At 36.5% G+C, this 11751-nt stretch overlaps 1 protein-coding gene across 1 annotated transcript in view; it reads right to left on the reverse strand.

The window, feature by feature from the left end:
- The window catches only part of LOC150090426 (uncharacterized), a 61475-nt gene extending 58282 nt beyond the window's left edge, over positions 1-3193 (reverse strand). Inside the window, exon 1 of the mRNA XM_090390309.1 lies at positions 3113-3193. The gene's annotated coding sequence lies outside the window, so the exon portion shown is untranslated. The remainder of the gene's footprint in view (positions 1-3112) is intronic.
- Between the last annotated feature and the right edge of the window lie 8558 nt (positions 3194-11751).

The following is an 11751-nucleotide window of genomic DNA, read 5'->3' on the forward strand; positions in this document are numbered from 1 at the left end:
TCCAAACCTATATATATATATATAGGAAAGAATATTCCTATAAAGACTAGAAGTCTGTAAACTGCAGCCTATGGAAACTAGGTATTTAGGTGGTGTCCTTTAAGGCTTTAAGTAAATGAAATGCTGTTGGTAAAATCTTTAGTTTTTCTTAGATGATACATGGACAAGAGGGCATAACTTTAAATTGGAAAAGAGTGGTTTCAGAACAGATGTGCAGAAATATGCATTCACCCAAAAAGTATTTATTTGTCGGAAAAAACTTCCGACTTGTATCGTGGAAGTGTGTGGTTGAATAAATTTAAGGAAGATCTGAACTAATAAATGAAGTGTTCCTATATATTTTTTTCTTTTTTGGATGGTGCTGAATGAGCTTTACTTCCTTGCATCATGTTACTAACACTAAACTAGAAATAAGTGAATTCTGCTAACTACTGCATACAATTATAATGCAGAATGAATTAAGTGAAATTGATGGATCTTCATGCTAACATCATAAATGGACATAAAATACTGTTACAGTAGAGTCCTAATTAACTGAGACTCGTTTGACCAAGGTTCCGCATTATCCAAGGTGAATTGTCAAAAAGTTGTATATATTTTGTCATCAAAGACAAGAGTGTGTAGTTCAGTACAGAGTGGGAACTCATACCAGTTGACTGCTGAGCCATGATGATCTTTTATGTTGTTGATTTCATGACTTTTTACTCTTTCTAATTTCAAAGATTTAAAGATTTAATAAAAAAAAACAATTTAAAAATTTTACTCTCTAATTTGTCATGTTTCATCAATGCTATTAGGGTTAGTGTAAGCACTATGAGTGGAAAACAGAAGTGTGTTGTTTATCTTTAGGTATAAAGTTGAATGCAATCAAACGCTTGGATCAAGGAGAAACAATAAAAAAAAGTGGCTAGTGATTTAGGTGTTGGTGAAGTGGCTGTAGGAGAAAGAGAGCAGAAATTGAAAAATGGTGTTCACAAAGAGCATCAGCATGTCATAGTGAAAATTTGAATAGAAAAACAATGAAGGAGAATTTGAATAAACTTCTGAAGTGCTTTTTTTTTGTAGTTCACACAGATGAGAGACAAAGGAAGCCCAATTTCTGGCTAAAGCCTTAGAATTCAATAAGCATTTTAATGAAAAGGAAGAACAACTTACCACAAGTACTGGTTGGTTGGATCACTGAAAAAAAAGATTTGGAGTTAGAAATCTGAACATCACTGGGGGGAAATTATAAGCTAGTATGGAAGAAATAGCAACATTTACTGCTAAATTAGCAAAAATTAATCAAGAAGAAAATTTGAATTTGGATCAAATTTACAACAGTGACGAAACAGGCCTGAATTATAAAATTTTCCCATTCAAAACACTTGCAGCTAGAAAAGAAAAATCAGCTCCTGGTTATAAACAAAGCAAGAAGAAAATGACAGTACTGGCATAAAGCTTAATTAAAATGTTTGCTTGTTAACTACGCAAATCAAAAAAATTAATGGATGGATTCAAGTTTGTTTAAAACATGGTTTCATGAAGAATTTGTCCCTAGTGCAAAATTCTCCGTAAAGTACTTTTAATTTTAGACAATGCTCCATCCCATCCAGAAGAAAGTGAACTAGTTTTTGGTGACATTAAATCTCTGTTTTTGCCACCTAATGTGACATCCCTTCTTCAATTTCCAGATCAAGGTGTTTTGGAGACTTTGAAATGCAACTATAGGCAATGTCTCTTAAAACATCTGCTTCAAAATCTTGAAACAGGGGCCAGTATTGTTCAGAATCTTAAAAAAATAAACATCAAGGATTTACCAGTTGGCAGAAGCATGGAATGCTACTCTGCTCTCAAAATGAAGATGAAAGAGGTGAAGAAACTCTTTTAGAACTAGCCAATAACCTTCCTGTTTCGGACACTCTTACTACAGAGATTATTAAAGAGTGGATGAATTCTGATAAACAGCTGGAAATGACTGATGACACGATGATAAAACTTGTTGACTAACAAAAATATGAAAGTGAACGTAAAGAGCGCACAGATACTACAAAAAAAAAAAAAAAAAAATGACACACATGGAAGGTCTAAATGCTATTGAGTCAGCTTTACATTATATTGTACAGCAGGGGGATACCATGCCCACAGATGTTTTGTTACTTAGGCTCCTATAAAATATAGCAGCTAAAAAGTGAGGATATTCTATGAAACAAAAACCCATTAAATGAATTTTTGGCTGAACTGAAGACAATGTATACACCTTGTCACCTGCATGGCCAAATTCAAGCAAAAGAAGTGTGGGTTTTTTAATCCACTTTCATTCTTGGCTAGTGAAAAAAATGGTCATGTTAGTTTACAGTAGTAACTAGGGATGGATTCAAGCAAAAGAGGCCACTTCCTCCGGAGGTGTACCCATAATCTGTAGTTTTACCGAATTTTTTATATGATATTAAGGCGCAGCGATAATGTAAGCGTACATTTTTCTTGTCTATGACTTGTAATTTTTTATACATGTACTATTTTTTTTATTGTAATAAAACAGTTGTAAATAAAATTAAAAGCGTTTTATCGTATAATTTAAGTCACTATGTTCAATTAACCCCAGGAGCTCACATATGGTGAGTATGGGCTTGGCACACCCAGGGTTGAGCTGGATATCATTGTTCTCTTTTTTTTTTTTTTTGGTGATGCCCCCCTCGCTCTCTCTCTCTCTCAGGGTAACTCGGAATTTTTTTTTTTTTTTTGGCTGGTGCAGAATAAGCCTCACGCTTCCTTGCACCATATGGCTAATAATAAGTAGGTCTGACCTGAAAACAGAATTAACATCATCACGTTAATGTATTCAAATCCAGTTTATTAACAATAATTTGCCAAATCTTCCGTGTCATTCGAGTTTTTGATTATCCGTGGTTCCCTCGGTCTACATTACCTCGGATAATAGGGACTCTACTGCACTATTACAAAAGTCAAGTAATATCTCTCTGCTATCATTCGGAATAATGGTAACAATATGTCGGTACAAAAGAACTTTATCAAGTCGCCCACTGACACATTTTATCTTCAATTAGAATTTACATCCATACTAGAGCCGCAAAATTTCAGTTCTTAAATCTAAAATGAAAGATATCTTCACCTCTAACAAAATGTGATCTGGCTTCGAAACCCTTCACAATCCATACACTTCGAGCACACTTTATAACGCCATCTATTTTTCGAACAAGTAAACGATGGCATAAAGTTGTTTGCATACCCAACTGATAAACTTGCAAAAATTAACGGGTGATTAATTAACATTTAACCGCAGAACTAACTCAGTAAGGTAAAACTATGACAGACTAAGTCACTCAAATCACAAACTCCCATTATGCACTGCCCGTGACACATTTCAAATGTCTAAAGTACAACATATTCATGAGAATGAAATCAAAACTGAAACAGCTTATTTTCATTGGTGCACGACACAAACTGACTTTCAGTTTCACTTTCATTATTTTATGTAGGCTTCAACATTGGCTGATTTCTAACAACGAACTTCACAACATTAAAGTGATACCCAACGCGTGACAACGGTACAACCAACTAACTGGAATTAATTAAGTCGCCCAAATCGCCAAACATTCCATACTTTAATAGTAGTAGTAGTACAAGAAAGCTAGAGCAGGGGTGTAGTGTTGCCATTTTAGCGGTTTTCCCGCTAGATTTAGCGGAATTGCTTCAGGTTTGGCGATTAAAATATGTAATAGCGGATTTTTTAGAGGAAAGAGTATAAATATAAAATTTTAAAATATGTTTACATTTTATAGATAGTATGAATCAGAGCTGTAATACTCAATATGTTCTACGTTGATAATAAAATCGTTTTGAATATTTTCGTTAGATTCTTTTAATTGCGTTAATTTGAATTTTAATTGTTTTGAATTGATTTTGAATTGTGGTAAATTGATTATTTAATTATTTATATTTTACTTTAATTATTTAATTATTTATTTTACTTTAATGTACCGGTAAGTTGTCGATTTTTTCGTTTTTTCCGTTTTAATTTCTGGAGGGTATCATACGGAAGTGTTCCACGTACTATATTGAGGTAAACTCCTCTTATTAGTTTACATTTTATATATTTTGGCAATGTAACGTTTAAATTAATAAATATTTATTTAACAAATACTAAATTAATTGTTCAATTAATTATTTAATTAGCAATATAAATATTTCATAATTGAAATGTTTTATTTTATTTCATAGGTTTTTTTTTTTTTTTTATAAAGGAAAGATATATTATTCTAGAATTTCCCTGAGGAGAACCCCAACAATTTAACCCCAGGGGCTCACATCTGGTGAGTATGGGCTTGGCACACCCAGGGTCCTGAGCTGGATACTATCATTTTTCTCTTCTTGGTGATTCCCTTCTACTCTCTCTCTCTCTCTCTCTGGGTAACTTGGAAATTTTTTTTTTTTTTTTTTTTTGGCTGGTGCAGCATAAGCCTCAGGCTTCCTTGCACTATATGGCTAGTAATAATAATAATAATTTCAATACGTAGTTACGCTCGCGGTCAAACGACCCGAGCGTTGGGTCATAGCGTTAAATTGTTGAATCAAATCTAAAAATGTGGGAAAAATTCTAATGACGCCTTTTTTTGAAACCGCGAAGGAATGACATTGGATAATTTTTCTTTGTCGTATTTGATTGGATTACAAGAAACGCGATCCAAATTACCGACATAACTTCTCTTTCAACGTCCCTAATAACCACACAGGAGCGGATTAAGGTCGGTTGAGGCCCCGGGCGCTGTAGAAAATATTGGGCCCCTTAAAAAAAAGAGAGAGACAGGGAAAATAAAAATACATGTTAACCATTTTTTAAATAAATAAAAAATATTATGTACTATTAATATTTTATTTCCAATAAAATTTGAATATAATATATGTATAATATAATTAATAATAGCATAATAATAATCACAAAGTTTTGAACTAATATGTTCAACTAATTCGCTGGGGTTTTGCGTGTGCCCTTCAGAAGTCGGCGCCCAGGGCGTGCGGCCGCCGTTAAATCCGCCTCTGTAACCACAGAGCAATAAGTAATAATTATTTCTAATAACCACAGAGTAATGATATCTTAGTCATCATCATCATTGGCCATTTTCAATCCACTGCAGGATGAAGGCCTCTCCAGCAACTTTCCAGTTCCTTCTGTTTTGAGCACTGGCCATCCATTGACTACCCAAAAACTCAGGAATTTCATCTATCCATCTCCGCCTTTGTCTTCCAGGTTTTCTTCTAGCTTCTCTTGGGTTCTACCATTCTGTTATTTATTTTCTTAGTCCATCTGTCATCATGTCTTCGAGCTATGTGTCCTGCCCAAAGACCATTTTAGTTCTTTAGTTTTGATAAGAATGTCCTTTACTTGAGTTTGCTGCCTAATCCATGTGTTTCTCTTCTTATCTAACAGTGTTATTCCCAATATAATTCGTTCCAGTCTTCGCTGTGTAGTTCTCAGCTTCTCTTCCATTCTTTTGGTGAGTGCCCAAGTTTCACTTCCATAAGTAATGGTGGGGAGTATACATTGATTCATTATTTTACGTTTCAGACAAACTGGGATATTGCTCTTCAGTATGTGACTATATTTCCTGAATGCTATCCATCGAAAATTTATTCTTCTCTTGACTTCCAGCCATTTATCATTATTACAGCTAATGACTTGTCCCAGATAAGTATATGACTCCACCTATTCAATTACTGCTCGTCCAATCATTATTTCCCTTTCTGTGGCATACTTGTTCATCATTACTTTTCTTTTAGCCATATTCATCTTTAGTCCAAAATCCTTACTAACTGTGCATAACTGATTAAGATTTTCCTCTAATTCTTTGGGATCATGGCTTATGACCACAATGTCATCTGCAAATCGTAAATGGTTTAGGTACTCTCCGTTCACATTGACTCCTTTCTGCGACCAGTCTAATCTTCTGAAAGCTTCCTCAAGCAGCAGTAAACAGCTTCGGAGATATTGTGTCTCCTTGTCGAACTCCTTTCTCGATTTTAAATTTGCTACTGTCTTTGTCTAGTCTAATAAAGGATGTAGCACTCTCATATATTTTCTTCAAAATCATAATATATGGGGTATCTATGCCTTGTCTATCCAGTGCCCGAAACATTGCCTTATGCTGTATGGAGTCAAATGCCTTTTCATAATCCACAAATGTCAGGCATAATGGTGTTTTATATTCATTTGCTTTCTCCATTAGCTGTGATATTACATGAAGGTGATCCATAGTTGAGAATTCTGTCCTAAAGCCAGCTTACTCTTTTGGTTGATTCTCATCAAGTATTCTTTCTAATCTGTTAGTAATGACCCTTGTGAACAACTTGTAGGTGTGGGATAACAAGATAATTGGTCTATAATTTCCAATTTCTGATTTATCTCCTTTCTTATGCAGCAAAACTATGACTGCATTATTCCACTCCTTAGGCGTCACGCCTTTTCTAATGCATTTTGTGAAGAGTCTTACCAGTTTTTGTGTCATGTCTCTTCCTCCCAATTTTAAAAACTCTACAGTGACTTCATCTTCCCCCGGGGCTTTCCGATTCTTCATTTTCTTCAAAGCATGTTCTACATCATCAGGAAGAATATCGGGTATGTCGTATGTGTTGCTACTTTGCAATCCATCTTCCCCACTGCTGGTATCATTCCCTCGTTCCTTGTATAATTCTCTATAGTAGTCTTCTGTTCTTTGAATTATGCCTTCTCTGCTGTTTATAAGTACGGCAACGCTATTCTTCAGTTTCAGTATCATTTGTCTTTCTGCATTACTGTTCATGGCTGCTGATTTAAATCCTTTGTTTTCCCTTAATGCTTGTTCTACTTTTCTTGTGTTAAATCTTCTTATGTCCTCTCTGAGTCTCTTTCTCTTTCTAATGTCTTTGCCTAACTCAGTATCGATGTCGACTGGCTTCACTTCTTTGGATTTTATGTATTTCTTAACTAATAGCATAACCCCTCCTCCCTTCCTATCCAGTCTATCCTTTCTGTAGACGTTGTACTCCCCAAATTCCAGTTCTGCATTCCTTATATCTGTGTGACACCACGTCTCTGATATCCCAACAATATCTGCCTTTGATGTTTTGAGCAATACCTCAAATTCATCAAATTTATTTACCAAACTCCTAGCATTGGTGTACACGCAAGTATACATGCACCTGTTCCTATTCTTAGCTACCCAACACAACCCATGTGTTTACTTTTACTGCAATGACTCACAGCAGTCTCTGAAATGCTTGTGTTGTTGCAGTCATGTGATAAATACTTGTATTTTTGCAATCATACTTATTGCAGTAGTAACTGCACGAAGTATCATTGTGATGTCATACTATTCAAGAATTCTAAAAAGTTAGAACTCCAGATGCTATTGTATCTAGTTACCATCGTTAGGGGAGCCATGATGACCAGGTTTTTAAGTTTTTTTTTTTTAATGTAGACCTAGGAACGTTTTACACATTCACTAGAAACATGGTTAAGGGTGGTAATAAAGCCCATCTGAAATCCACCCCTGAAACCGCCCCTGACTTGAGATATTACACTGGTCACGAAAAATGCTTCACGTGCTCTAATCACACTACTAGTAGTTCGAGCGTGGGAAGCGCCTCTTCCCTCTTCACGGTGGAATCCGTGGATGACGTCACTTACTTGAACGATCGGTTTTACTCGGTAGAAAGTCAGAAAAACTGCGAGCCCATTGTTAAAATATTCACAGCTCACCATTGCGCTCAACTATTCTGCAGCCATCTTTCCTCAACTTAAATTGATGCCACATCATGTGGTTTCGGCAAGTGGAAGAATACCGTTGAGGTGTTTAAAGTCTTGACTGTCTCCATGAAGGTGTCTCGTATGCAGACGCTGCAATTGCTGAACTAAAGCCTTTCTTTATATAAAAAAAATAGATAATTCGGGTCACCTGGATAATTATTTCATCTACCCATTTGTATTGTGTCAGTAAATTGCCTGTGTTTGTCGTCGATTAGCCATGTTCAAGCGAAAAAATCATGCTGTCTACGCCTGAACCTTTCTAGAGAAAAGCACCCTTTTGTTCCTTTCACCAATTTGGTTGCCCTACTTTCACCAGAACCGTGAGATCTATATCCTTCCTTAAATGAAGCCTCCAGACCTCAAACAAAGTAAACAAAATACATTTCCAGCTTCTGTGTCCATTTCCTCTTCTAATCTCTCCAGTTCTTCTTGCAATTTATTCAAACTATCCACCTCCCTAGATGTATAATACAGTATTAAAATTACCGTAGATGGATAATACAGTATTAAAATTATCGTTGATGGATAATAAATACGGTATTAAATTTATTTTTTGGATCTAGTTCCATTGTTACTGTGCAATATTTCTTTGACAATGTACCATGATGCCAGCGTTCTTTACGAGTTTAAGCCAGTTGGCTGCGACGAAAAATGTATAAACCCTTGTTCCTTTGCTAATAATGAGAACATGGGTATGCATATTATTATTATTATTATTATTATTATTATTATTAACCATATGGTGCAAGGAAGCCTGAGGCTTTTGCTGCACCAGCCAAAAAAAAAAAAAAAAAAAAAAAAAAATTCTAATTTACCCTAAGAGAGAGAGAGAGAAAGAAGCAGAAGGAAATCACCAAGGAAGAGAAGAATGATGATATCTAGCTCAGGACCCTGGGTGTGCCAAGCCCATGCGCACCAGATGTGAGCCCCTGGGGTTATATTTGTGGAGTCCTAATTAGCAATGGTAATTGGGTTGTGTTTTTAGTGAAAACTCAGTCAACGCTATCGTTGTGTAATAGCGTATCAACTAGTATTTCTTTCGTAATCCAATTTTAACTGTTGCGCCGGTATACCCAGTTGAAATAGAACAGTTGTAATGAAGTCAAGAAGTATTCTATATCTCGGTTGGAGTGGAGCATAAAAAGAAAAAAAGTTTTTCTCCAATTTATGTGTTTCATGTAGAACAATAACAAAGGTTTGACTTAAGTCAAGGTCACCATCATCATCATCATCATGGGCGTTGGCAGGATATATTGCGAGGTGGTGCATGTGGAATAAATTTTTTGCTCACCAAAATAAATTAATGAAAATATTAAAAATTGTGTATTACTTCAAAATTCAAAGGTGCACATGCATCATACTGCCTGCATCCATGATCATCATCCTCAGCCATTTTCATCCAATGCAGGATGAAGGTTTCTCCAACAACTTTACAGTTTCTTCTGTTTTGTGCTATGGCTATCCATTTACTAACTACGAACTCGTGAATTTCATCTGTCTATCTCTGTTGTTGTCTTTCAGATTTTCTTTTAGGTTTTTCGGGTTTTCTCCTGGGTACCATTCTGTTATTTTCTTAGTCCATCTGTCATCTTGTCTTCGAGATATGTGTCTTCTTATCTAACAGTCAGATTCCTAATGTAATTCTTTCCATTCTTCGCTGTGTATTTTTCAGCTTCTCCTCCATTCTTTTGGTGACTGTCCAAGTTTCACTTCTATAAGTCATGGTGGGAAGTATACACTGGTTCACTATTTTACATTTCAGACAAATTGGGATATTGCTCCTCAGTATGTGACTATATATGCTTGAATGCTATCCATCCGAAATTTATTCTTCTTTTGACTTCCAGCCATTTATCATTATTATAGCTAATGAATTGTCCTAGGTATTCTTCGTATATGAAATTCGGTGACTGCCCACTTCAAAGTCTATATCCCTTTCTGTGATATACTTGTTCATCATTATTTCTGTTTTAGCCATATTCATCTTTAGTCCGAAATAATAAATATATAAATTTTCTGTTTATACTCCGGGACGACCACACGGTCAGAAGATTATCCTTACTAACATTAGCATTAGCATTAGCATTAGCATTAACTCTGCATAACATTAAGATTTTTCTCTAATTCTTTGAGATCGTGGCTTACGATAAGGTCATTAGCATTAGCATTAGTAGAGGCATTTGATGCAAGAAAGCAAGCTTATGCAGCATCAGCCAAAAAAAAAAAAAAAAACCAACTTCCACTTCACCCCTCTGTTCGTTCAAAATACCTGTCCAGCTGAGCCTTAAACTTATTTAGGCTATCAACCTCCACCACAAGGGATGGGAGTCTGTTCCACCAACCAACCACCCGCTGGCTAAAGGCAAATTTCCGCACGTCTATCCTACATCTGTCTTTCCTTAATTTGAATTTATGCCCTCTCAGGTGATTTTTCTGAGCTAGAGGAAGAATCCCATCAGCATTGAGCATGCTTAAACCATTCAAGGCTTTATACACCTCTATCAGATCACCTCGCTGGTGCCTAGTCTCCAGACACTGTAATTTGCAAAACTTAAGCCTTTCTTCGTAAGAGCACCCCTTTGTTCCATTCCCTAATCTAGTTGCCCTTCTCTGTACTCGTTCCAGCAGCTCTACATCCTTCTTGAAATGAGGCCTCCAGACCTGTATACAGTACTCTAGGTGTGGCCTGACCATTGCCTTATACAATGGAATAATCACCTCCTTATCCCTGCTGGAAAAATTCCTGTATATCATTGACAATACTCCATGAGCTACTCTTGCAGCCCGTCTGCACTGCTCAGAGAACTTCATATCTGCCTGCACAACCACCCCCAAGTCCCTTTCATTCTCTACCACTCTCAGTCTAGTACCACAGAGTTGATACGTTGCTCTGGGGTTGCTGTTTCCCATGTGTAGTACTTTACATTTGTCAATGTTAAACTTCATTTGCCACCTCTCAGCCCATCTGCTCAACCTTTCCAGATCCTGCTGCAGTAGCATAGTGTCAGTAGTGTCCTTGACAACCCTGCCAACCTTTGTATCATCTGCAAACTTGGACATTAAGCTTGATATACCATCATCAATATCATTTATAAATACAGAAAACAATAATGGACCCAACACAGACCCCTGAGGGACTCCACTAATAACATTAGTCCACGATGAGCAGTGTCCATTGATTACCACTCTCTGTCTTCTCCCCCTCAACCACCCCTTTATCAATAGCAGCAATTTGCCTCCAATGTCACACTGCTCCAATTTGTGTAGTAGTCTTCCATGTGCAACAGTATCAAAAGCCTTTCTAAGATCCAAGTATATAATATCAAAGTTATTCCCTGCATCCAGTTCTTTTGTGACTGCATCATAGTATCCAATCAAATTGGTCAGGCAAGACTTCCCCTTAACAAAACCATGCTGTGTCTCAGCTATAACTGAAGTCTTGTCTAAATGATCCTGCAGTGCTTCTTTAACCAGTGTCTCCATTAATTTTCCTGGAACAGAAGTTAAGCTCACAGGTCTATAATTACTTGTGTCAGCCTTTGATCCTCCTTTGTGAATTGGGGTCACATTTGCACTTTTCCAGTCTATGGGTACCTCCCCTGAGTCCAAGGAAGCTCTCATAATTATGGCTAAGGGTTTGCTTACTTCCTTTGCTGCCTCCTTTAATATAACTGGATAGATCCCATCCACCCCGGGTGCCTTTCTTGTGTTTATCTTCAGCAGTTTCTCCTCCACTTTACTCCCAGTTATTTCAAATTTCTGTAGCTTACTGCTACAGTTGAATACACCTCTGGCATTCCCCTTGCTGAATAACTCCTGATGTGTGAATGTCGATGCAAAATATTCATTTAGTTTGTTAGCTACCTGAGCAGGATCACCAACAGTTGACCCATCAATATCAAGTGGACCAATCTGATTCATCCCCTTCCTTCTAGAGTTTACATAAGTAAAGAACTCTTTGCTGTTTT

Source organism: Mastigoproctus giganteus, chromosome 2 (assembly GCF_048544385.1).
Source record: "Mastigoproctus giganteus isolate SK-2022 chromosome 2, ASM4854438v1, whole genome shotgun sequence".
Classification (NCBI taxonomy): domain Eukaryota; kingdom Metazoa; phylum Arthropoda; class Arachnida; order Uropygi; family Thelyphonidae; genus Mastigoproctus; species Mastigoproctus giganteus.